The sequence below is a fragment of the Phascolarctos cinereus genome, unplaced genomic scaffold, assembly GCF_003287225.1.
Source record: "Phascolarctos cinereus isolate Bilbo 61053 unplaced genomic scaffold, phaCin_HiC Scaffold_2;HRSCAF=192, whole genome shotgun sequence".
NCBI lineage: Eukaryota > Metazoa > Chordata > Mammalia > Diprotodontia > Phascolarctidae > Phascolarctos > Phascolarctos cinereus.
This window is the reverse complement of record NW_027555625.1, coordinates 240,466,202-240,491,361: the sequence shown is the minus strand read 5'-3', so window position 1 is coordinate 240,491,361 and position 25,160 is coordinate 240,466,202. Positions and strand designations below refer to the sequence as shown.

The window sequence follows — 25,160 nt, the reverse complement described above, 5'->3', positions numbered from 1 at the left end:
AGACTTACATGAACCGATGCTGAGTGAAGTGAGCAGAACCAGGAGAATATTGTACACAGTAACAGCCACATTGTGTGATGACTGACTTTGATAGATTTGGCTCTTCACAGCACTGCAAGACTCTAAGACAACTCCAAAAGACTCACGATGGAAAATGCTATCCACATCCTAAGAAAGAACTATAGAGTCTTAATGCAGATGGAAGCATACTATTTGCTCTCCTTTTCCTTTGTTGTTTTGTTTTATTGCTTTATTTTCATGGGTCCTCCCATTACTTCTAATTGTTCTTTACATCATGACTAATGGGAAAATATGCTTAATATAAATGTATAATTAGAGCCTATATCAGATTCGCTGCATCTTGGGGGTGGGGAGAAGAGGAGTGGAAGGGGAGAAAATTTAAAACTTAAACTGTTATGGAAGTCAATATTGAAAACTAAAAATAAATTAATTATAAAAATAAATCAGTAATGGCCGAGTCTTGGCAATGTGCCAAGCACTGGGGATACAGAAAGAGGCAAAAGACAGTCCCTGTTCTCAAGGAACTCAGTCTAATGGAGGAGACAACATGTAAACCAGTATGTACAAACTAGCTATATACAGGATAAATAGGAAATAATTAACAGAAGGAAGGCATGGGATTAAGAGGGCTTTGGAAAGGCTTCTTGTAAAAGATGCAATTTTAGTTGGGACATAAATGAAGCCAGGAAGGTCAGTAGTTGGAACAAAGGAGGGAGAGTGTTTCCAGGCATGGAAAACAGCCAGAGAAAATGCCCAGAGCCAAGAGATAGGGTGTCTTGTTTGTGGACCAGCCAGGAGTCCAGCATCTCTGGATCAAAGAGAACATGTAGGGGAATGATGTGTAAGAAGATTGAACCTAGAAGGACTCTTCAAGATCACTGAGTCACAAAAATACCCAAGGTCAAAGGTGGAAGGGAATTCAGACATTATTTTGAGAAAGACTCTGAGGCTCAGAGAGGAAAAAGTGCCTTGCTTAAAAGTCACACATTGAGTAAAGGACAAAGCTATGAGAAGAATCTTTTGCCTCTCAAGTCTAATGTTCTTCCAACAATACCACATCACTTCCTCCATTTTCATCCTTCATATGAAAATTTACAATTTGGTTTGGAAGCTTTCAGAAATTTTCTTAACACTCCCTCCCCAAACGGATCACTTGAGTAAGTAGGAAACAACCTCGTCAACATAAAACTTGGACAAACTTGGCAGCTCTTCAAAGGGAGCTGTCAAGCAACAGCTGTTAGCGTGACACGATGAACTATTCTTGTATGAATTCATGATTGTCCCAACTCTAACTTGATTCAAACTAAAGGAGGTTCTCCTTAACAGCATGATGCAATCATAGTCAAAACTCATAGATATGTACTGTGTGACCTGTTTGTTCTGCATTCCCATCCATCCCAAAGTGGTCACTGCCTGCTTTGGCCCATATCAAAAAGCTACATGACTTTGGCATCAAAGGGAACTTAATACAAAGACAGAAAATTTTGGGTGGAATCCACCTAATCAAAGGACTTTTCAGGGGTCTGAGTGGATGGACTTTGAGTTCAACATTGATTTAACGCATAACAAGATAGCACAAAATAATGTGACACCACCTTGGGTAGTCATAGTAAATAGACAGCAATAAGAATGAGGGAGCTAATGCTCCCATTGTGCTCCACCATGAGCAGAATGTACCTAGAATACTGTGCAATGACATGTAAGGAGGAATGCTGATAGACTGAGTCAAATCCAGAGGAGGATCCCCTCCCTCAAACTCCTCCCCACAATGAGAATCGCTTCAAGAAATTGAGCCTGTTTAGCCCCTAGAAGAGAAAAAAAGCATTAGAAAAAGTGTGATAGTTTTATCTTTGAGCATTTGGAGACCTTATGGGGAAAAGGGGATGAGACTTGTTCTGTTTGGCTTCAAAAGGCAGAATTAGAGAGGCAGTAAGTATAGCAAGTGGATAAAGTGCTGGACTCAATCAGAGAGAGATTGATTCAAATCCTGTTTCTGACATTAATTGGTTTTGGGATCCTGGGCAAATCACTTAATGTCTCTGAGCTGCCATTTCCTCATCTGTAAAATGAAGGTGTTTGACTTTTGTAGTTCAGTCATTTCAGTTGTTTTCCAATTCTTCATGACTCCCTTTGGGGTTTCCTTGGCAAAGATACTGGAGTGGTTTGCCATTTCCTTCTCCAGCTCATTTTGCAGATGAGGAAACTGAGGCAAACAAGGTTAAGTGACTTGCCCAGGGTCACACAGCTAATGAGTACCTGAGGCTAGATTTGAACTCAGGTCTCTCTGACTCCCAGAGACTACATGGTCTCTAAGGTCCTGTCCACCTCTAACTCTGTGGCGGTATGATTCTATAGAAAAGGAAGCAGAGTTTAGTTCAGTGGGATGAATTTCCTCATAATAAGAACTGTCCAAAATGGAAGAGGCTCCCTCTGGGGTAGTGAGTTCAAGAGGTCTTCACGCTCAATTCCACACATATTTATTAAACACTATGTACAAGGCATTACTGTAGGTGATGGGCACACAAGGGAAAAAACAATAGTAACAGACCCTGCCCAGAGGGAAATGACATGCACACAGCTAAGTAGTTATAAAATAATTTCAAGAGAGAAAGCGAATTTACAATTGGGGAATTGAGAAAAGGATCAGGAAATGGATCCTAAACTATACATTGAAAGAAGATAGGAAGGACAGAAGAGTACTTGCCATGGATATTACAGAGAAAAGACAGGCTCTAGGTAGGACTTGAAAAGGAGGCTTGTACAAGAAATCACATCAGTTGACATATCGGTAGTAGTTTGCAAGACACTTTACAAACATTATCTCGTTTGATCCCCATTTTACAGCTGAGGAAACTGATGGCCAGGGAGACAAACTCCATTATGACATTTACTAACTTTGAAGGTCTATATAGGGTTTGGACCAGATAACCATTGATGTCCCTTCCAACCTCTGCAATAAGATTCTATGTTTAACCCCGTCCAAGCCAGAGACCAGAGCACATGACATGGCCTCCGAGTCTTAGCTGATCCCTACAGCAGCCAAGTACATGCCCCTCATTGAGATGTCCATCCCTTTCACCTGTCTCCTGGAGACAAAAAGCTCAAATGAGAAACTGTTTGAACAGGCAACCCAGGAATTCAGTGTCCCAACCATCAGGCAGGTGTTGCTGGCAGTGCTATTTGCTTACACATGTCATCTCAGATTTAATTTCACCCTGCTCTCTTGTCCCCAGGCTATGCCTCGGCTTTCTACCAATGCTCTTTTTTTTTTTTGGCTAGGACTCAGCTCTATTGAATTTCCTCACTCGATCCAAGATTCTATCTCTTTATTTTATCTCATGACATGGCTGTGGTATGACTGAAAGTCCATTTGCTCTGAAATCAGAAGACCTGGGTTCAAATCCTGCTCTGACTTTTACTATGTGACCTTGGATACTGAGTCTCAACTTCTCATAAAATGGGGCTAATAATAGCTGCACTGCCTGCCTCATCAACTCACAGGGTTGATGAGAGGATCAAATGCTTTGTATATTGCTAAAGAGATGTCAGCTATTATTTTTTTTTGCTTATCTAAGTCCCCTTTTCTAGTTCACCTGGAAGACTTCCTTCTTCCTGTTGCCATGTTCCCACCTAGCCATAGTCCCATCCAAGGGAGAGAAAAATGTATAATATTCGCTACATGTAATATAGTATTAGCATGAGAGTGAGCCAGGATTTAGGAGGCAGAAGAAGACTATGGGACAAGATTGTTGTCTTCCAAGGCTGTCATTGGGAAGAGTGAAGATATTTACTTTGGATGACTCCAGAGTACAGAAGATCAATAGGTAGAAGTTACAAGGAGGTCAATTTCACCTCAATACTTGTTATTTCATTTGAACCTTCCCACATCCCTGTGGGCTTAGTATTACACTTACTATTTTACTTGTTTTACAGAAAAATAAACTAAGGTTTAAAGTGGTTAAATGACCTGATAGCTAAGAAATGTTACAGGTAGAAGATGAAGCTAGGTCTTCCACACTTCAAGTCCAGCACTCCAACCATCACCCCATGCTACCCTAATTCATTGAACTCCTCCAGGCCTTGGTGCCCTCCTTGTAAAATGAAGATGATCTCTGTGGTCTTTTCCAGCTTTAAACCTCATGATCCTATGAATCCCACCTTCTGCCATCCATCATCCCTTGGACACTGTTCAGGTCTCTCCTTACTCATACAGTGTTACCCACATTCTGGAAATATGTCTGCTGTATTTCTACTGATCTAGGCTTCCCAGAGAAGCAGTGGTGTTTAATGCAGTGGTGTCAAACTCAAATGGAGATGAGGACCACTCATCCATATGTAAGGATCCCTGAGGGTGGCATGTTAACTTAGTTTTAAAATGTGATGTTATCTGTGTTTTATTGTATTTTTATTTATTTTGTTAAATATTTTCCAATCACATTTTAATCTGGTTCAAACTGTACTTGGGAGTGTTGTAGGCCAAATGCTTGGTTGATGGCTCCGGTTTAATAGCTAGAGTGCTGTCCTCAAAGTCAAGAAGGCCTCAGATTCAAATCTTACCCCTGACATATCCTGATTGTGTGATCCTGGGCCAGTCCCTTAACCTCTTAGTAGCTCAGGCAACTGAGGAAAGGGTGCTAACGTACACAGGCAGAAAGAGTCTCCCATGCCAGCGAAGTCACAAATCCAGCTTCCACTCTTCTACCCCCGCCCCAGCTGCTACATCAAGATGAGTATAATGCATGATTGTATTGCATTAATAGTTCAATTCAACAAGCATTTAGTAAATGCCTACTGTGTATTTGTAGTTGTATCTCCAGCATTTAACTCTATGAGGTCAGTAGGGCAGGAATTATCCCCATTTTACAGATGAGAAAATAGAGATGAAGGAACAAAAAGGACTTAGGAGAAGAACATGTCAATTGGCCCTCCTTGGGAAGCGGTAGAAGTGCTTGGAATGAACTGCCTGTATTCTCCCTATTTTATTTATAATGAAGTCTTTTAAAGGAGTGTGGTTGGGGGTGGAAAGAGAAGTTACCAAAATATCCTGGGGAATTAATTTCCTGATAATTACAGTGCTACTGTATTAAGTCCTGCGTTGAAGATTCAGCCTTTCCCGTGTACTCCATCAGACAATGTCCACTCTCTGTGAAGAATGCATCATTCTAAATAGGTCAATGATTACATTAAAATCATTGTGTTTGTATGAAATCGTATTTCTCTTGCAACGTCCTTCCCCCTAATTTCTGTCTGCCAAAAACTATTCATCCTTCAAGGCTCAGCTCTATTCTACCTTCTCCAACCCTCCTCCCACAACCCACAATGCTCCCTTCTTCCCCAAATTTTCACAGCAGTTCTTCAACTAATCATTTCTTTGGAAATTTGGGAATTAACTATTTATAAAGTGCCTACTATGTGCAGAGCACTATGCCTTAATTTTCAAGCAGTTACAGCCCCCTGCCCTTATAGAGTTTATAGTCTAAGGGGAAGAAATTGCTTTCCTCACAATAACCCTGTGAGTCAGGAAATCATCATGACCGTCATTAGATCACCCCTATCATTTTGTCTGCTATAGGAGTTGTACTCAGGTTGCTTTCAGTGAACCTAAGATGAGCTTACATCCTAATATTTGTATCCAACTAAAAAAATCAATTCTTTTATCCTCCTGTGCAACTATCCATAAAACAAAGGATGAGAGTAGGATAGTGACTTGTCCTGTGACTATTTCTATCTCAGCTCCATCAAATAGGATGAGAAGTACAATCTTTCTATAATAATGATCACCATAAACTAACAGATGGACAAATCTATGAACTACAAATACTGAACTCAAAATATCCTTGGAAATTCAGCAAACTTCAACAAAACCAGACCATTATCACAGACACAACTGCTGCCCACCATCGCCCAGAAATAACATTTATCCCTAAAAATTTAGAACAATAATTTTAATAGATGGGATCATGCCTAATACTCATAATCTCCAAAGTACATGCAACAAAAAGCTTTCAAAATAGAAGAGTCTAGCTGCAGAAATCAAAAGCATAGGAACCGAATTTTTACAGAATATTAATATAAAAGAATAATAGCTAATATAGGTATAGTTACACATACATAGTTACTCTCCTGCATGGATTGGATTTAAGTGAGGCAGTGTTGCTCAAAGTCATTATCCTCACTCTCTTTTCCAGAGTCATCTGAGTCCAGTGGAAAGACATAAGTCAAGATAACTGGTCCTGGCTCAGGATGCAGTGGATGATCTTGGCATCTCCAATGTCTGATGAAGCTCTAAGCACTCCTCAGAGCCTGCTTCAGCTGCCTTCATGGCCTTTGGAACAAGTTATTCTCATCCACCCATTCTGCAGGGGGAAGTTATAGTGTGCTTGGTATAAACATCCCCCTAACTCACCGATGGGTTTGAGGCCCTTTGGTGTTACCCTCAACCCGGTTTAGCCCATCTGTCAAGAAAGGATTTTACTAGGCTGTGGCTGCTGTGCATGCTACAGGTTCTTGGAGCCCTAAGTGAGAGTTGGGTGGCAGGTTTACACCAAAAGTAGTTGAGCAGCCTTTACACCAGAGGTATCTGTCCTCCCTGAATACCTCATACAACCCTATGAGGTAGGTACTATTATCATCCCCACTTTACAGATAAGGGCATTGAGGCTAGGAGAGGCTGAGTGACTTGTCCGAGGTTACATAGCTAGTAAGTATCTGAAGCAGGATTTAAACTCAGATCTTCCTGACTCCAAGTCCAGCACTCTATCTCCTATACTACCTAGCTGCAGGACAATGATTTGTCCTGGGACCATTTCTATCTGAATTCCATTGCATGAGATAAGGAGAATGATTTATTTAATAACAATAATAATATTCATAGCCTCCAAACTATATGGAATGAAAAGCTTTCAAAATATAGAGACATAGCAGAAGAAATCAAAGAGGGGATATGGAAATAGAATGAGATACAAATCATTCTGTCTGCTACCAGAATTGTTGCTATATAATGCCTTCACTTAGAGTATAAAAGGTGAGTTGACATTCCAACACTTTTATTCAGTTACAAAGAGGGTTCATTTTATCCACCAAACATTAAACATAAAAGAACCATCCTACTACCGTTCTACTATTTCTAGCAGAACACCATAGAATAAAATATTAGACTATAACAATAATGAGGAAAACCTTTCACATTTCTATAGGGCTTTAAGGTTTTCAGAGCTCTTTCATCCCAGTGCTTCTCCAGCCATATTTTGTATGGTTAGTTACCTTTAAAGTCATTTAAAAAACAAATAGCAAAAAAAGGAATAAGAAGAGCAAGTTGTGCATAGTAGATTTGCAGTTTCATGTACAATCCTCTTTTTTTTATTGTGCTATAGTATGGAAATATTTGTTTTATTCCATAAATTGAGAATAAAATAAAACAAAAACAATAAGATTAGAATTTTCTCCCTCTCCCACCTCAAGAGAAGTACCTTAACTGTCAAAGCCCTACAGAAGTAAAGGAAACTGTCTTTTCTTCCTCCTCCTCATCTTCCTCTGCCTCTTCCCCCTCCTCTTCTCTTTCCTCCTCCTTTTCATCTTCCCCACCTCCTTCTCATCATCTTCCTCCTCTTCCTCCACCACCACCACTTTCTCCTCCTATTTACACCCACTCCTACACTGCTGACCCTGACCTTCCTCCAAAGCTGGATTTTGGGAAGGACCTCCTTCAAAACTTGAGATGCATCAGAGCATGAGAAATAGTCCAATCAGCACCAGCTTCAATGAAAACCACAGCAAGCACTTCCCCAAAGTGAGATGTAACCGTTTAACTGACATCAGCTAAGTAGCTCCATTGCTATTTAATTTGAGGGGAGAGGAGTTGTATTGACTGTTCCTTTGGCAAATACACAGAGTAGCTGGAGGTTGTCCCTGGGGACAGGTTTGTTTATTCACTGTCAGCGTCAGACTGCCAGCAGCCCACAGAAGGAAAATATGCTTGGAGTGATTGTGTATTGTGTTCCAGGGGGCCACAGGCTGGGACATGCCCAGGTACATCTATAGTCATTCAGAAAGAGATGAAAGGTAGCAGAAGGAGTGTTGGCATTGATATTAGAAGGACTAGCTTCAAATCCTGGCTCTGGTATTTGCTTAGCTATGTGACCTTGGGTAAGCTTTAACCTCTCTAGGACTCAGTTTCCTCATTTGCAAAATAACGGTGTTGGACTAGTTCATCTCTACCATCAGTCCCAGCTCAAAATCCTTGTGTTTAATTACTTGTTATATTTGTATTTATTTGCTTTATATATATGCTATATATATGTGTGTATGTATGTATATATGTATGTGTGTATATGTATATATGTGTGTGTATGTATGTATATATGTATGTGTGTATATGTATATATGTGTGTGTATGTATGTATACACACACATATATGTATATATGTATATGTATTTATATGTTTCCCTCAAGGCAGCTAGGTGGCCCAGTGGATTCAGCACTGGACCTGAAATCAGAAAGACCTGAGTTCAAATTTGGCTTTAGCTGTGTGACCCTAGAAAAGTTACATAACCTCTGTCTGCCTCAGTTTCCTCAACTATAAAATGGGGATAATCATAGCACCTACCTCTCAGAGTTGCTGTGAGGATCAAATGAGATGTTTGTTAAAAGCACTTAGCATAGTAGGTGCTATAGAAATGTTTATTCCCTTCTCTGCCCCACCCCCTTCTTCTAGCTTTAAATCCTATGATTACCTGATTTTTTCTATTCAGAAATGGCCAGAGAGTCCCTAAGAGAGAATTACTGGAGTCCCACTGCAGGGGTCATTAAGATCATAATTTAGTAGTATTTAAAGGCCTGTGCTATAGAAGGATTGGCTCTGCTTGGCCACAAGCAGAGCTAAGTACCGTGGGTGTTAGAAACAGAGACAAATTTAGATGGGAGGTCAGGAAAACCTCTAACCATTAGAATTGTCTATTATAGCTAACACAAGAATTTGTTTTGCTCGATTATGCAGGTTTGTAATGGGTGTGTTTCTTCCTTTCATAAAGGGAGGTGGGGTGGGGAGCATAGCAGAAGAAGAGGAGAGATGGGAGGGAGAGAATTCATACCTGAAAATAACATTCAATTAAAAAAGAACTGTCCACAAGCAGAATGAGCTACCTTAAGAGGCTGTAGTGTTCCTTCCTTGAACTTGTATCTGTGGTGCTTAGAACAGTGACTGGGATATAGTAGGTGCTTAATAAATGCCTGTTGGTTGATTGACTGATTGGGGTTCTGCCAAAGTCCCTTCCAACTTTGAAATTCTGTGACTGATTTTTCAAGACAAACCTATGGGAAAGGGGTAGCCCTAACACCAGCTAAGAGATCCTCAGACCTAGATGCAAAGAAAATGGAGCTTTCTAATGTTACCACAAACACTGACCTTGGGTTAGTGAATTTCTTGGAAAGGCACCTCCTGCAATTAATTAACACATTTGTTTTAATGAAAAAAGAGAAAGAGGAAGGAAAAGGAAACTGAACCAAATCATCAGATGTAATGTGAAAAGCAGAAGAATTGATATGAATCAGGCAGGAGAGAAGAGATATAGACAGTTTGTAGGGGACTACAGGGGAAAATATGAGTAATGGAGGGAGTGGAAGAGGGGGTCAGGTCTGGACCTATGATTTGATTGGTGTAGGCCAGCAGTTCTTAAACTTTTGGGTCTCAGGACCCCTTTATATTCTTAAGAATTATTGAGGGCCTCCCTCAAGAACTTTTGGTTTGGGGGTGGGGGTATTATATCTATCAATATTTACTGTATTAGACATTGAAGCCATTTTTATTATGAAAAGAATTTTGACCTTCAAGACCCCCTGAAAGGAGAAGGTCGGTGTCAAATACTGCAAGAAGAATGAAGACTGAGAAAAGAACACAAGATTTGGCAATGAAGAAAGATATTCATAGTAACTTGGAGAGATATGTGGCAATGAAGACATCATCGGTAACTATGAAGAGGGCGGTTTCAGCTGAGTGCCAAGATTGGAAACCAGACTGTAAAGAGCTGAGAAGTGAGTGAAAGAAGAGGGAAGAAGCAGAGGCAAGGAATAAGGGCAGCTTTTTCTCCTAGAAACTACCTGAGGTACACAGAGGCTTTGACCCGGGCTTCACCAACCTCATTTTGAGAACTTCTGGTGAAGGAACTTCTGATGAAGAAACTTCCTTAACTAATACACATCAGCAATTCTCCTGCAACTTGTAGGCTTACTAGCCTGGGGAATGGAAAAGGTAAGTGACTTGTCCAGGGTCATACAACCAGTAGCTGTTGCAGGCTGGACTTCAACCCAGGTCTTTCTGACTCCCAGGTCAGCTCAATCAATCAATCAGCATTTTTAATTGCCTACTATGTGCCAACTTCTGCACTAGGTGCTAAGGATACTAAGACAAAAATGCAGAAGGCACTGTTCTCAAGGTACATATGTTCTATGGGAAAGACAACTTGCACACATACAAATATACACAAAATATAAACTCTAGTAGCTCCCTATTACTTCTGGGATCAAATATAATCTCCTCTGTTTGGAATTTAAAGCCCTTCACAATCTGTTCCCTGTCTACCTTTCCAGCTTTATTACACACAACTCCCCCTTATATAGTCTACAATCAGTCAAACTAGCTTTTTTACTGGAGTTTATTGAGGAGAGGAGTGATTGATCAGAAACGAAGTTTAGGAAAATCATTTGTTAATTATTTGAAGAATGAGAATGAGGGAAAACTTGAAGTGGGGGATTGATTGGTAGGTTAGTGTAATAATCCAGCTGAGAAGTGGTAAGGGCTTGAACTAAAGTGATAACTGTGAATGGAGAGAAGGAAACACTCCAAAAAGAAGTTGTAGAAGCAGAAATGACCAGAGATGGCAAGTGATTGGCTAAATGGGGTGAGTGAGAGTAAGGAGTCAAGGATGATGAGGTTGCCAAGTGGCTGGAAGAATGGGGGTACCGGTGGTTACCAGGAACAAAGAGGTGTGAAGGAGGGGTGGGGAGAGATGATGAGTTCTGTTTTAGATGAGTCAGGTCTAAAATGCTACAGAAGATCTGGTTCAGAATGTCCAATAGGTTGTTGGTGATGTGGGATTGGAGCTCAGAAGAGGGACTAGGGATGGATGTCTATGTATCTAGCAGTCAGTCAAGCTGATGTGTAAAGTGTAAAGAGAGTGTAAAGAGAAGAGCAGGGGGCAGACATAGCCACAGTTGTGGACATGATGGTGGTGATACAGCAGAGGAGACTTAGAAAGAGTGGTCAGGCAGGTAGGAGTAGAACTAATAAAAAACAGTGAAGAACCAATGGAGAAATCCTAATGAGGAGAAAGTAACAAGGAAGAGATAGTTAGAAGAACAGTGGCAAATGGCACATAGAGAAGGATGAGGACTATGAAAAGAACATCCGATTTGGCAACAAAGAAAGACATCAGTCGTAACTTGGAGAGGTGTGGCAATGAAGAAACTATTGGTAACTGTGGAGAGGGTGGTTTCAGTTGAGAGATGAGATTGGAAGCCAGATTGTAAAGAGCAGAGAAGTGAATGAAAGGAGAGGAAGCAGAGGCAACAAGTGGACAGCTTTTTCTCCTAGAGAGTTGCCTGAAGCATGTAGTGGTAAAGTAACTTGTTGATGTCACATAGTAAAGCTGGAATTTAAACCCAGGTCATCTTGACTCCTTGTCCAGTGCTATACAACACTGCCTCTTGATATAAATGTTATAATCCTTAAGAAAAACTTGACACAGAGATTAAGTGACTTGTCCAAGGTCATACAAGCAGTTAAGCCTTTTAGTCAGAACTCAAACCTTGGTCTCCTGATGCCAAATTTAATACCTGTTTGACGATACCATCTATGCTGCCTTTTTAGGGGAAGAAAAAAAAACCCAAAATATTTCAACCTTGAACTTGGTCGTATGTGTAGAAAGCTCATTATCACATGTAAATGCAGGGAAGTAAATCAAGCACTAAAGACACCCACTTCCTGAATCTTGTCCTTGGGACTGCAGAAGCCATCTGGCCCTCTTCGACCTGAACAACAATTCCCTATACAATATACCTCACAATTAGCCATGCAGCCTCAGCCTGAAGATCTCCAATGATGAGGAATTCACCACCTCAGGAAGCAACCCATTCCACTTTAGAACAGCTCCAACTGTTAGGAATTCTTTCCTTTAAATTTTTAAAACAGCTTTTGAAATTGTTGGAGTCAGGAGAATTTGAGGATCTAAAGAAGCCATCTGCCTGAATTTCTTTGTGTTTAAGGTGGTGGTTGGGTGCTCTCAAAGACAGAAAAGAGGCTTTGTGGGACAGCTAGGGGGTGCAGTGGATAGAGTGCCAGCCCTGGAGTCAGGAGGATTTGAGTTCAAATCCAGCCTCAGACAGATAACACTCATTAACTGTGTGACTCTGGACAAGCACTTCGCTCCAATTGCCTCAGGGGAAAAACAGAGGCCTTGTGACCTCAAACTTCCTGAAAGCCAGAGGGAAAGGTCAGCAGTGACCAGAGCCCTCTGGCCCTTTGCCAGGTATCCTGGGCATTTTCTGGGGTAGCTTAATTAAGATTGCCGTGTTGCCTGGGAAACAAATATGTGGAGACAGTGAACTTTAAAGAATTCATACTTGGGGTCAGGGAAGAAAGAAGAAATGAGGGTACTTGGTGAATCAAATGCATGCTCTTTAAATGCCTAGGGATTGTTCTTTAATAAAGGGTTGGTTTCATGGTTAAAGGAGTAGGGAGGAACATATTAGTAAGTGAACTCCATATAAAAGCAAAAATATCATTTAAAATGTATTACATAAAAAAGAAGATGGTGTTATATAGGTCGCATTAGTGACAAATAATATACATCAGACTGAAGGAACTAACATTGTAATAATACAGGTTGTTGTTGTTCAGTCACGTCTGGCTCTTAGTGACCCCATTTGCTGTTTTCTTAGCAAAGATACTGGAGTGGTTTGTCATTTCCTTCTCCAGCTCATTTTACAGATGAGGAACTGAGGTAAACAGATAAAGTGACTTGTCCAGGGTCACACAGTTACTAACTGTCTAAGGCTAAATTTGAATTCAGGTCTTCCTGCCTCTGGGGCTAGCGCTCTATCCACTGCACCATCTAGCTACCCTGACAATAATATACCTAGAATCTTATCCTGGAGCCCACCAAGCAACTGGCTTCTTTCTCTTTATGTAAGTCATAGAAATAGAAAATATCAGAGCTGGAAGGATCCTTAGACTATAGAATGCCAGAGCTGGAAGGGACCTTAGAAGTTACAATGTCAGAGCTGGGAGGGCCTTTGGAGGTACTTCAGTTAGGTAGGCCAACTCTCTGATCTGAAAAATGAAACCCAGAAAAAAATTACTGTCATGGCGAATTAGTGGCTGAGCCAGGACGTGAACCAATGTCTCCTGATGCCAGACCTACTTTTCTTCGAACAGTACCAGCCTCCATCTCTGGCACCAACTCACTGTATGTCTCCTCAGAGTTGCTCAGTATGATTGACAAATGAGCTGGGCACATGAGAGACTGAAGCCTATGAAATCCAAGTGGCCAAAGGCATGGCCCTTGCTGGTTGAAAAGGCATCTTGGAAACACTTCTACTCTCCTAGACAAAGCAAAGACAGCTATATCCCATGTCATTAGTTTCTTCTCTTCCCCCATGTTCCAATTCTTACTGCTTTCCACGAAGAAAGACTGATAAGGTTTTGATCTGCTGGACCCATCCCTTTATTTCTCCTCCAGGTGCTTTCTCCATGGCTGCTTATCCTGGGGGGGAGAAAAAAAATAGCACATACCATCAGCTACTGCCCACAAATTCTAAAGTGGGATCTGCCATTGCAGTTAGAACTTTTACCAGGTCAGCCATCCCAGAGGCAGGGAGATCTGCTAATCGGGCAAACCTGAGTCTTCAGATACACAGAGTGCTTCCATAGCTCCATGCACCTGGGCTATATTTGTTAAGGGAGAAGGCAGTGAGAAACTTCAGACCTCATCTTCCTTTGATTCACTGTCCTGGGGAGATTAAAGAGCTGATAATAAAAAAACAGGATGGTTAATTTTTTTTAAAAAAATTTAATTTCCCCTAATGTTTTTGAAATCCTCCTTATAATATGCCTTATTTTCTTAGAGCATTAAACCTCCTATCTTGGGGAAGGTAAAATAACAGCAATGATGACTCATAATATTGCATTTTATAGTATGTAGAAATCCCTCCCCTTCCATCATTGTAGAGGTATCACTATCCCCATTTTACAGATAAAAAAAAATAGAGACTCAGACTAGGAAAGTTTGCCTAGGGTCACCATAGGTAGGAAGTATAGAACCTGGTCTTTGGATTCCAAGTTCAGTGTTCTTTCCACAATTGTGAGAAAAGGGACTTGAGACTAATAAGAATCCCACTCATTTTTTCAGTGCCTTATCCTTTTCAAAGTGCTTTCCATGCTCATTATCTCATTTGACCCTCACAGCACTCCTCTAGCCACCTACCCAGAACATGCACTCCAGCACGATTACCCCCACCCTTCACAGATTTGGTAAGGACAAACTTTCTAACAATTAGAACTATTCAAAAGTAAAATAACTAGTCTGTCTTGGGACTAAGTGGGCTTTCTGCTTCCCTGGAGGTCTTCAGGAGCAGCCTGGATGGCCACCTGTCAGAGATGTGTACTTGTATCCCCCATACCTAGGCCTGGGAAAGACCTTAGCTAAAAAAGGCCTACTCTCCTGCATCATCCTGTGCTTTCTCCAGTCATCCTAATCTATGTCTGGCCCCTGTACCCAGAAGGCTCTGGAGGACAGAGTGAGGCTGGTGATTTCCCATAGTCCTCCCTCACTTACATCCAATTCACTTGCAAATCAAGACATCACCTTCCTGATGTCATCAGTCTTCTTTGAGAATAAAGGACAAACGAAATGATCCAACCATTTTGGATAACAATTTGGAACTATGCCCAAAGGGCTACAAAAATGTGCATACCCTTTGATCCAGCAACAACGCTTCTAGGGCTACATCCCAAAGAGATCAAACAAATGGCAAAGGACCCACAAGTACAAAAATATTCATAGCAGCTCTTTTTGTGGTGGCAAAGAATTGGAAATTGAGAGGATGCCCATCAATTGGGGAACGGCCGAGCTAGTTGTGGTTTATGAATGTAATGGAATACTATTGTGCTATAAGAAATGATGAACAGGCTGACCTCAGAAAAACCTGGAAAGACTTATATGGTCTGATGCTGAGTAAAGTGAGCAGAACCAGGAGAACATTGTACACAGTAACAGCCACGTTATGCAATGTCTAAGATTGTTCAACTGAACCTTTCTCAGCATTATGAGGATCTAAGACATCTCCAGAGGCCTCGGGATGAAAAATGCTGTCCACATCCAAAGAAAGAACTGTGGAAGTCGAGTCACTATCACTTATTTTTACCTTCTGTTGAGTTTTGTTTCATCTTTCTGATGGTTCCTCCTATTGGTTTTAATTTGTACTTACAACTTCACGAATGTGAAAATATGTTTAATAGGAATGTAAATGTAAAACATATATATCAGATTGTGCACCATCTTGGGGAGGGTGGGGGTAGGAAGGGGAGAAAAATTTTCAACTCAAAAGCACATGGAAGTGATTATTGATAAATCAAAATAAATTAATAAAATTTTTTTAAAAAAAGAAAAAAAGGGAATAAAGGACAAACAAGGACAACAGTGCCTAGCACAAAGTAGGTGCTTGCTTAATAAACACAATTGTTGATTAACTGATGTTGTCTAGAAGACTTCTGGGATTCCCTTCAACTCTGAGCTCCAAGTGACACAGAGCTGGTGAGGGGCAGAGTACAGTGAGTCTGTATGCCTGTCTCCTGAGCCCCAGGCCAGTCCCCTCTCTATCCCCACCCCACTTGAGAAGCTGCCTGCCCTGTCCGGGACTCAGACTTAACTCAGCTTTTTAATGCATTGGTGCTTGTCTGGACTCTTTGCTTTTACAAAACAATGGGCAGAAGGCAGGGGCTCCTTCCCCTCGTCCTTCCCCACTGTCTACACCTGATCTTAGTCATTGCTGAGCCAAGTTCAAATCCAATTAGCAGCACAGGCCTGAGAACACTGGGACAAGCAGGGTCCCCCAGATCAGAGACTGAAATGGGATCTATATATAGCAGCTGGTGGAGGAGGGGCAGCTTTTTTCCCCTTTGGTTAAAGGAAGTGGGAGCCTTTATTAAAACTGTGGGGCTTACTTCATTCCCTCGTCAAGACAATCCCCACCAGGGAAAGGAAGTGTCACAAATGTGGCCGAGCCCATGGAGGGCTCCCACAGCCGCAGCAGGAAAAGAGCGGAGGAAGCAGGAGGCCTGTGGCTTGTGGCTTACACCTGCTGAAATGATCTTTTTTTTTTCCTTTTTAAAGGAAACAATGCTATGTGGGAGAACGAGCACTGGACTGTGAGTCGAGGTAAGCTGGCTTCTAATGCAGACTAGCTTGCTCAATGACATTGGACAAGTCTTTGCCTCTATAAACCGGTTTCCTTTTCTTAAAAAAAGTAATCAAAAACTTTGTTTCAGCCTGTCACCACAAACTCCCGTCATACCCTCATTTGAACTCTCACAGTGTCCAGCCCTGAACACAATTAAATGAAACAGCTTGAAAGACACACTTGGCTAGTTTTCCCCGATGTTAAAAGGAAGGGCAGGTGTACACTTCATAAATTAGTAACAATATTGTCCAATTTTTTTGGTGTGAGTTATGTTCCCTTTGAAAGTTGTCTTCACTTACGTAATTGTAATAACTGCATCTTAGGAAGTTGCTTGGGATGCTTTGAGGTTAAGGGCAGGTAGGTGGCACAGCGGATAGAGAGCTGGGACTAGAATCAGGAAGACTCATCTTCTTGAGTTCAAATCTGGCCGCAGACACTTACTAGTTGTGTGACCCTGGGTAAGTCACTTTACCCTGTTTGCCTCTGTTTCCTCATCTGTAAAATGAACTGAAGAAGGAAATGGCAAACCTCTCCAGTGTCTTTGCCAAGAAAATCTCAAATGGGTTCACAAAGAGTCAGACATGACTGAAAACGAATGAACAAAATGTGACGGTGGTCACACAGCAAGTAGGTGTCAGGAGCTGAATTCAGGCTTTCCCCCAACTTGAAGAACTGCTTTTTATCCACTTGGATAAGCCTTTCTTATCACTGTGTGCAAAAACAAACAAACAGAAAAAAAAATTGATCCTCAAATTTGAGTGTGGGGGTTGGGTAACCTTGGGCAAGTCACTTTAACCATCTTGGGCCTCATTTTCCACATCTATAAAGCCAGGGTGTTGGATTAGACAGTATCTGAGTTTCCTTCTACTTCTAGATTTCTGTTCCTATAATACAAAATCAGGAGTACATCTGAGTTCAAACGTAGCCTCTAATCCTTAGTAGCTATCAACCATGAGCAAATTTACTTAATCTCTCTAAGTCTCTACTAGTTCATCTTTTTTTTTCTTTGCGAGGCAATTAGCATTAAGTGACTTGCCCAGAGTCACACAGCTAATAAGTGTCAAGTGTCTGGTCTGAGATCTGATTTGAACTCAGGTCTTCTGGATTCCAGGGCTGGTGCTCTAACCACTGTGCCACCTAGCTGCTTCATTTGTTATTTCATCTTTAATTAAAATGGGGGTGAGAGTCATATGGTGAAAATAATAATCTGTCCCACCTATCTCTAGATTTCTGGGAAAATACAATGAGAGTGCTAGTCAAAGGACTAACCTAATACTTGTGAATTCTTACTTAATCAACACATTTCTTTATTTTTTTCAGCCATAAAGGAAAAAAAAATTCAAAGAGGAGACTGTCCCCATTCCATAAAGAGGCTCTTCTTTGAACTGCCAAAGGCTGAATACTTTTATAATCTTTTGAGAAGACAAAAAAAAAAAAAACCAAATGAGAGCAGTACAAAGTTAGGAGATGAATGAAGGTATACAAAGTTGGGAGATTAATGAACGTATTTACAAATTTGAGTTACTGGGGCTCAGCGACCAAGCTGTGGTTTAGAATATCTTGGAGAGGGGAAAAGTAACCTATTAACAGGAAAATTGATTATAGCAAGTGGAGAAAGTGCCTTTCATTGTTCTGCCTATAGACAGCAAGGTTTCTCATTTTCACTCACGGTTGTGGTATCTAGACTACCCATAGACCTTTATAGTAATGCCAAGCTCTGGGGGCACAACAACAAAATAAATAATCTTAGAATCCTGATTCAACACAGACCTAAAAATGGTGTATAAACAGGGGAGTTCTGAAGCCAGTTCTAACTGGCCTGTGAGAGCTCATCGTGAAAGTTTCAGTGTGAGTGTTTGCCCTTCAGAAATCAACAATATCCACAAATCAAGGCTTGGCTTATTGTTTTGTTAATTGCGTAGACTTAAGAAAGAGCTAATAATAGAGATTAAGTTTTGTTGTTGTGTTGTTTCAGTCATATCTGACTCTTCGTGACCCCATTTGGAGTTTTCTCGGCAAAAATACTGGAGTGGTTTGCCATTTCCTCCTCCAGCTCATTTTACAGATGAGGAACTGAGGCAAACAGGGTGAAGTGACTTGCCCAGGGTCACACAGCTAGTAAGTGTCTGAGGCCAGATGTGAACTCAGGTCTTTCCGACTTGAGGTAAAGCACTCTATCCACTGCACCACCTAGCTGACCCCAGATTAAGTTTAAAAGTGTGCATATTTTTCCCCCCTCTCCCCTCACCAGAGAGCTATTAAATGTGTACCAGCACATCCCTGATGACCTTGACCTGAATAGACAGGAGTGCAGCATCACCAGGAGTCCAGATAAATGTAAACTAACAACAATAATTAGCATTTACATAGCACTTTAAGATTTGCAAACTGCTTTGTTAAAGGAACTAGGTGGTACAGTGGATAGAGAGCCTGGCTTGAAATCTGAAAGATGTTAAGTTCAAATCTGTCCTCAGACACATATTAGCTGGGCAAATCATTCAACTTCTATTTGCCTCAGTTTCCTCATCTGTAAAATGGGCATAATAATAGCCTCTAATCTCTTCTTTCAAGGATAATATGAGATAATGGTTGTAAAGTGCTTAGCACAGGGCCCGGTGCATGGTAAGTAAGTGCCCTATAAATGCTAACTATTGTTATTGAATCTATTATCTCATTTGAGCCCCGTAACACTTCAGTGCATAAATAATGGTTATTATTATCATTATTGGTGATGGTCACAGAAACAGGAGATTCAAAAGTAGAAGGGTTCTTAGAAATGGTATAGTGGCAGCTAGGTGGCTCAGAGGATACAGTGCAGGCCCTGAAGTCAGGAGGACCTGAGCTGAAATCCAGCCTCGGACACTTACTAGCTGTGTGACTCTGGACAGGTCATTAAACTCTGACTGTCTGTGAACAAACAAACCAAGCAGAAAAGAAATGGCATAGTGGTAGCATGCTAGGTTTAGAGTCAAGGACTTAGGTTCAAATCTCTGCCATTCACCCCCTCTTTAGTCACTTTCTGAACACATTTTCTCATCTGTGAAGTGAGAAGAGACAGTCTGGCATAGGTAACCTAAGTGCACGTCCTGCCTCTGACATACTGGCTTTGTGGTCTACCCTTTTCTGGACTTCCCTATTTCTGTTGAGGGCACCCCCATCCTTCCAGTCACCCTATTTCGCAACATCAGTACCATCCTTGGCCCCTACTTTCACTTACCTCACATATCCACTGAGTTGCCAAATCTGGTTTTTTCAACCTCTACAGCATCTCTTGAATCCGTACCCTTCTTTCTTTTCACCACCCTAGCTTAGCCTCTCATCACCTCTTACTATAGCTTCAGAATTGATTTCCCTGACTATAGCCTCCACTTGATTCTAATCCAGCCTCCACACAGCTGCCCAAGTAACTTTCCTAAAGCACGAGTCAGTCAATAAACATTTATCAAGTGCCACTATGTGTCAGTGCCAACATCAACAACAAATCAGTCCCTGCTATCAAGGAGGTCACGGTCTCATAGGAGAGATAACATGCCAACAGCTGTATACAAACAGATAGGTTAAATGACAGAGCCAGACAGTGCTAGATGAATAGATGGATAGATAGACAGACAGACAGACAGATAGATAGATAGATAGATAGATAGATAGATAGATAGATAGATAGATAGATAGATAGATAGATAGATAGATAGAATGGATGGACAGATGGATGGACAGATGGATGGGATGGATGGGATGGATGGGCAGACAGATGGACAGACAAACAGATAGAATCAACAGAGAGAATTACGCTAGCATTAAAGGAAATCAAGAAAATATTGTAGAAGGTGGGATTTTAGCAGGGAATTGAAGGAAACCGGGGAAGCTAAGGGAAGGGGCTGAGGAAGGAGACCATTCTGATTATGGGGGACAGCCAGTGAAAATGCCCAGAGCTGAGAGGTGGAATGTCTCGTACATGGAACAACAAGGAATGTCTTGTACATGGAACAACACCAGATAGAAGAGTACTCGATGGGGAGTAAGGTGTGAGAAGATTGTGAAGGTCAAAGGGGGCTGGGTGATGAAGGGTTTTGACCACCCTTATTGCCTCTCAGATCCAATAGGAACTCTAATGGGCATCTGAAGTTTTTCACAACCTGGCTTAGCCTTCTTTCCTAGCATTATTATAGATTGCTCCCCTTCACCCATTCTAACGGTGGCCAAAGTGGCCTTCTTACCATTACTTAACACCCATTCCATCTCTCATCTCCGTGTTGTCGTACTCTCTCCATCCCGCACTTCAAATGCTCTCCCTTTTCATTTCTCCTCAACCTTGTGGAATTCCTGGTTTCCTACAGCCCAAGTGCTACCTGGTTCCTCCAGCCATTAGTACCTCCACTCCTCCTCATTACCTTGGTATCTGTTCAGCATGTGCTTTGTATATAGCTCTATGGCACATTGTCTCCCATTGGAATGTAAGCTCCTTGATCCTTGAAGATCCATATTGCTTTAGTTTCTAGTACGGTGCCCAACATACAGTAGATGTTCAGTCATTCAGTTGTGTCTGACTCTTCTTGACCCCATGGACCACACTGTCCATTAGGGTTTTCTTGGCAAAGATACTGGAATGATTTGTCATTTCCTTCTTCAGTCAGGTCTTCCTGACTCTGGGACCAGCACTCTCTACTGAGCCACCCAACTTCCTCTCATAGTAGATGTTGTTGTTGAGTTGTTTCTGTCCTGTCTGACTCTACGTCCCCATTTGGGGTTTTCTTGGCAGAGATACTGGAGTGTTTTGCCATCTCTTTCTCTAGTTTATTTTACAGATAAGGAAACTGAGCCAAACAGAGTTAAGTGATTTGCCCTGGGTTATATGGCTAGTAAGTGTCTGAGGCTGGATTTGAACTTAGGTCTTCCTGACCTGACTCCAGACCTGGCTCTCTATCCAATAGGAGGAGGAAGAGGAAGAAGAAGAAGAGAAGAAAGAGGAGCAAAAGGAGGAGGAGCAGGAGCAAGAGAAGGGGAGATGTGTGTGAGGCAGTTTAGAGTGAACAGTACGCAGCACCTGGTAAGAGGTTAGGAAATGTTTCTCAGCCTCTTGACTATGTGATCATGAGGCCAGTCATTTCATTTCTCTGGGCCTCAGTTTCCTTATCTGTAAAATGAGGATAATAGGACTTGTAGTACTTACCTCATAGGGTTGTTTTGAGGATCTTGTGAGCTAATACATATAAATTGTTTTGCAAACCTTAAAGATGATAACAGTGCAAATCATGAATTATTCTCCTAAACTGGAGAATAAATTATCTCTAAACTGGATTGCTGTGAGGCTCTTAGGAGAGCGGTTTACATTCGTAGAGGGCTGTATGATTACAAAACACATCTTTACTCGACCAAGTAGAGGTATTATCATTCCCATTTTACAGATAAGGAAACTGAGGCTTAAAGAGGCGAAAGATTTGCCCAAAATTACACAACTGGTAAATGGTGAAGAAGGGACTTTTTAAGCCTAAAGTTTTGGACTTCAAGTCCAGCACTCCTTTTTCCCCCATGACATGATCCCTCTACAAGAACAGCCAGCACCAGGCTAAAAGAAGAAAACAAGCATCATCCCTTATCTCTGATTACTAGAAACAGGAACAGAAGGTCTTGATTTCTTTATTCTTCCAGGGAAGTATTGCGGCAAATAAAACATGCCCTTCTGCCTCCCAAATTCTAAGTACTCAAGTAAGAGCAGGGTAACAAAAAGAAAAAAATACATAATTATTATATATTTAAAAGGAAGAGCAAGTTGTACATAATAGATTTGTATTCACATACAATCATATGCAATCATCTTTTGTTTCATATATTATGTTATGTGGAAATGTTTTAGTCCATAAATTAAAAATGAAATAAATAAACATTAAAAAAAAAAAAAGCAAGGTCACACAAAAAACTTCCATAGTCCTTCCAGGGGGCTAGGTCCACCAGTAAACACATATAAATGCCTTCTCTCTAGATAGTGGACTGGTTTCTTAATAGATTAGGGGGCCAGAGGTGGGGAGGGGAGAGCTTGGATTGAAGGTGGCAAATACTTGAAGTAAGCTCCCTATATCTCACCTTTCTGGATTATTTTTCAACCTCTGGCCAACTTGCATTTCTAAGGAGGAGATTCCTACCTCTGTGGGGGAGGAAAGATTAAACCAGGAACTTTATTCAGTATTACACACAGAGTAATGAGATGGCCTCCTGAGAGCCTAGAAATTGATAAGGCACTGAGATCCAGCCAAAAAGAAGGCTCATTACCTGTACAGTTTACTGAGGGTGCCACAGATACGGCCCCATTAGGAAGAGACCACTGAATACAACTGAAGTTCAAGGAGTGAACCCCAACAAAAGTCCTGATTTTGCTCTGTTTTCACAGCTTTGCCATTCTATAAGAAGAGAAGATGCAGCCCCAAACCTACTGGTGCTGAGATCCACCATGAAAGATATGTTTGAAAAGAAAGGAAGTGTTTAGACATAGCAGGGGGGTCAGTTTGGTTTAGAATGTCTTGAAGTTCAAGGCCAAATGGATGCTGGAATCACAGAATTCTCTTATCTGGAAGGAACTCTAAGAAAGAATAGCCAGAAGGTTCTGAAGCTAGACTTAATTAACTTTTATACTGGGATAGAGCCATGATCTTGTCACTGTATGTGTTTCCTTCCTTAGTGTAAATGGTGGCACATTCATGTCTTTTCATCTTGTGGGATTCCTATTTGTCTTTCAATGTCCTTCAATGAGGAGCCAACCATCACAGTGACAGCCTTTGTGGACACCAGCGCAGCATTCCAATGATCTATTATCCCTAATTCTCAATGCATGACCAGCCCACCTGCTTTTGAAATCTTCTATGTCCCAATTATGTCTTTTATAGCATTTCTAACACAAGGTGTGATAAGTAATATGCTGCAGTCTACTTACACCCACCATGCATCTTTCCATTACCCTTTCCATCATCTGTGATTTCAATTCTTATATGATCATGGTGTTCCGTGATTTTCAGCTGTATAGAGTGATTAGGGAAGTGTTGATGTTTTAATGGGCTTTTTAAGCATCTGGTAGCCAGGCCTCATCAAAGGCATCAGATGGCTTCCAAAAGGAAACACAACAATCTCTTCGTCCTATTCAGTTCTGGTCAGCAATCATATAACAACTTATGATTTAAAAAGTGCTTTCCTGTGCATTAGCTCATTTGATTTGATCTCATTAATCACCTTCAGTGCCATTTAAGAAAAATGTTCTGGGGGCAGCTAGGTGGCGCAGTGGATAGAGCACCAACCCTGGATTCAGAAGGACCTGAGTTCAAATGCAGACTCAGACACATAATGCTTACTAACTGTGTGACCCTGGGCAAGTCACTGAACCCCATTGCCTAGACAAAAAAAAAATGTTCTGATAATTGTCTATGCAATTGCATGCCATAATCTGGGCAACTTGTGTCCTTGGGATCATAGCTGAGAGGGAATTTGGAGATTGTATTGTCCAACCTGACTATTTTACAGATGAGGAAACTGAGGCCCTGAGAGTTTATGTGACTTACTCAAAGTCACACTAGTTCATGGCAAGAATGGAGCTCAAATTCAGGACCTCTCTCACTCCAAATCCAGTTATTTTTTTACTAGGCCACACATTCGCTTATTTTTTTTTCCCTGTGTGGATTTTTCCCTGCAGCATTGACTAGATATCTAGTCTATATTGAGTAGCCATGAGCCTCCTTGGGGAGGTCTTATGTCATAAACAGGCTTGATGCAATCATCACAACTTCATCTGGAAACTGTGTAGTGCTGTGGAAGGTGGGCTGGACCTGGGATCAGCAGAATATCAAGTTTTAATACTGCCTTGGACACTCACTAATTGTGTTCATCTCTCTAAGCCTCAGTTTCTCTATCGGTAAAATTGAGATGATAATATTTGTAGTACCTACCTCACAAAATTGTCGTGGAGCTCAAATGAAATGGGTAGAAATAAAGCACTTTGAAAAGCTTAAAACACTGTATAAATACCAACAATTTTTATAATCTACAGGGAATCCCTGTCCTAGTTCAACTCTTATTTGTAGGACCATGCTATAAATGGAAAAAAAAAGTAAGAGGAAGAGAATCTTAAATATTTACATGTGTTTGTGAAGGTCATAGAAAAGAGTACAGCTGTATATTATGTTGTATGTTACATCATATTATACGTATATTATATCAGGCACTGATTGATAATAAACCTTAACTCCTCTCCACACTCAGATGTCATCAGAGACATTAACCAGTAGCCAATAATGTATTTCCTTCCACTGACAACTAAACTCTCCATCGCTTTGTGCTAAATACTGATGATTAAGGGGGGTGATTTGTATGGTTTTCTTTATATTTTTAGTTGAGAATAAAAAATAAACTCTTTCTCTCTCTCTCTCTCTCATTCCTTCCTTCTTTTTCCCTCTCCTTCCATCCCTCTCCCTCCTTTCTCTCCCTCTTCTTTCTCTCTGTCTCTCCCTCCCTCTTCCTTTTTCTCCCTCCCCATATCCCCATCTCTCTCTCTCCCTCTCCTTCCCTCTCTCTTTGTCCCTCTCACTCCCTCCTCCATTCTCTTTTTCCTTCCCCCTCTTCCTCTCCCTCTTTCCCCTCTCTCAGCAGGAATTATGGCACTCAAAGACCCATACAAAGGCTTTCTTATATGCTGGACATCTCACCT

At 41.2% G+C, this 25,160-nt stretch overlaps 1 long non-coding RNA gene across 1 annotated transcript in view; it reads right to left on the bottom strand.

Moving 5' to 3' along the window:
• Nucleotides 1-25,160, bottom strand: part of LOC110205140 (uncharacterized) — a 49,245-nt gene that overhangs the window by 10,174 nt on the left and 13,911 nt on the right. The window contains exon 2 of the long non-coding RNA XR_002323512.2: nucleotides 13,689-13,779. This is a non-coding gene — a long non-coding RNA (uncharacterized LOC110205140). The remainder of the gene's footprint in view (nucleotides 1-13,688; nucleotides 13,780-25,160) is intronic.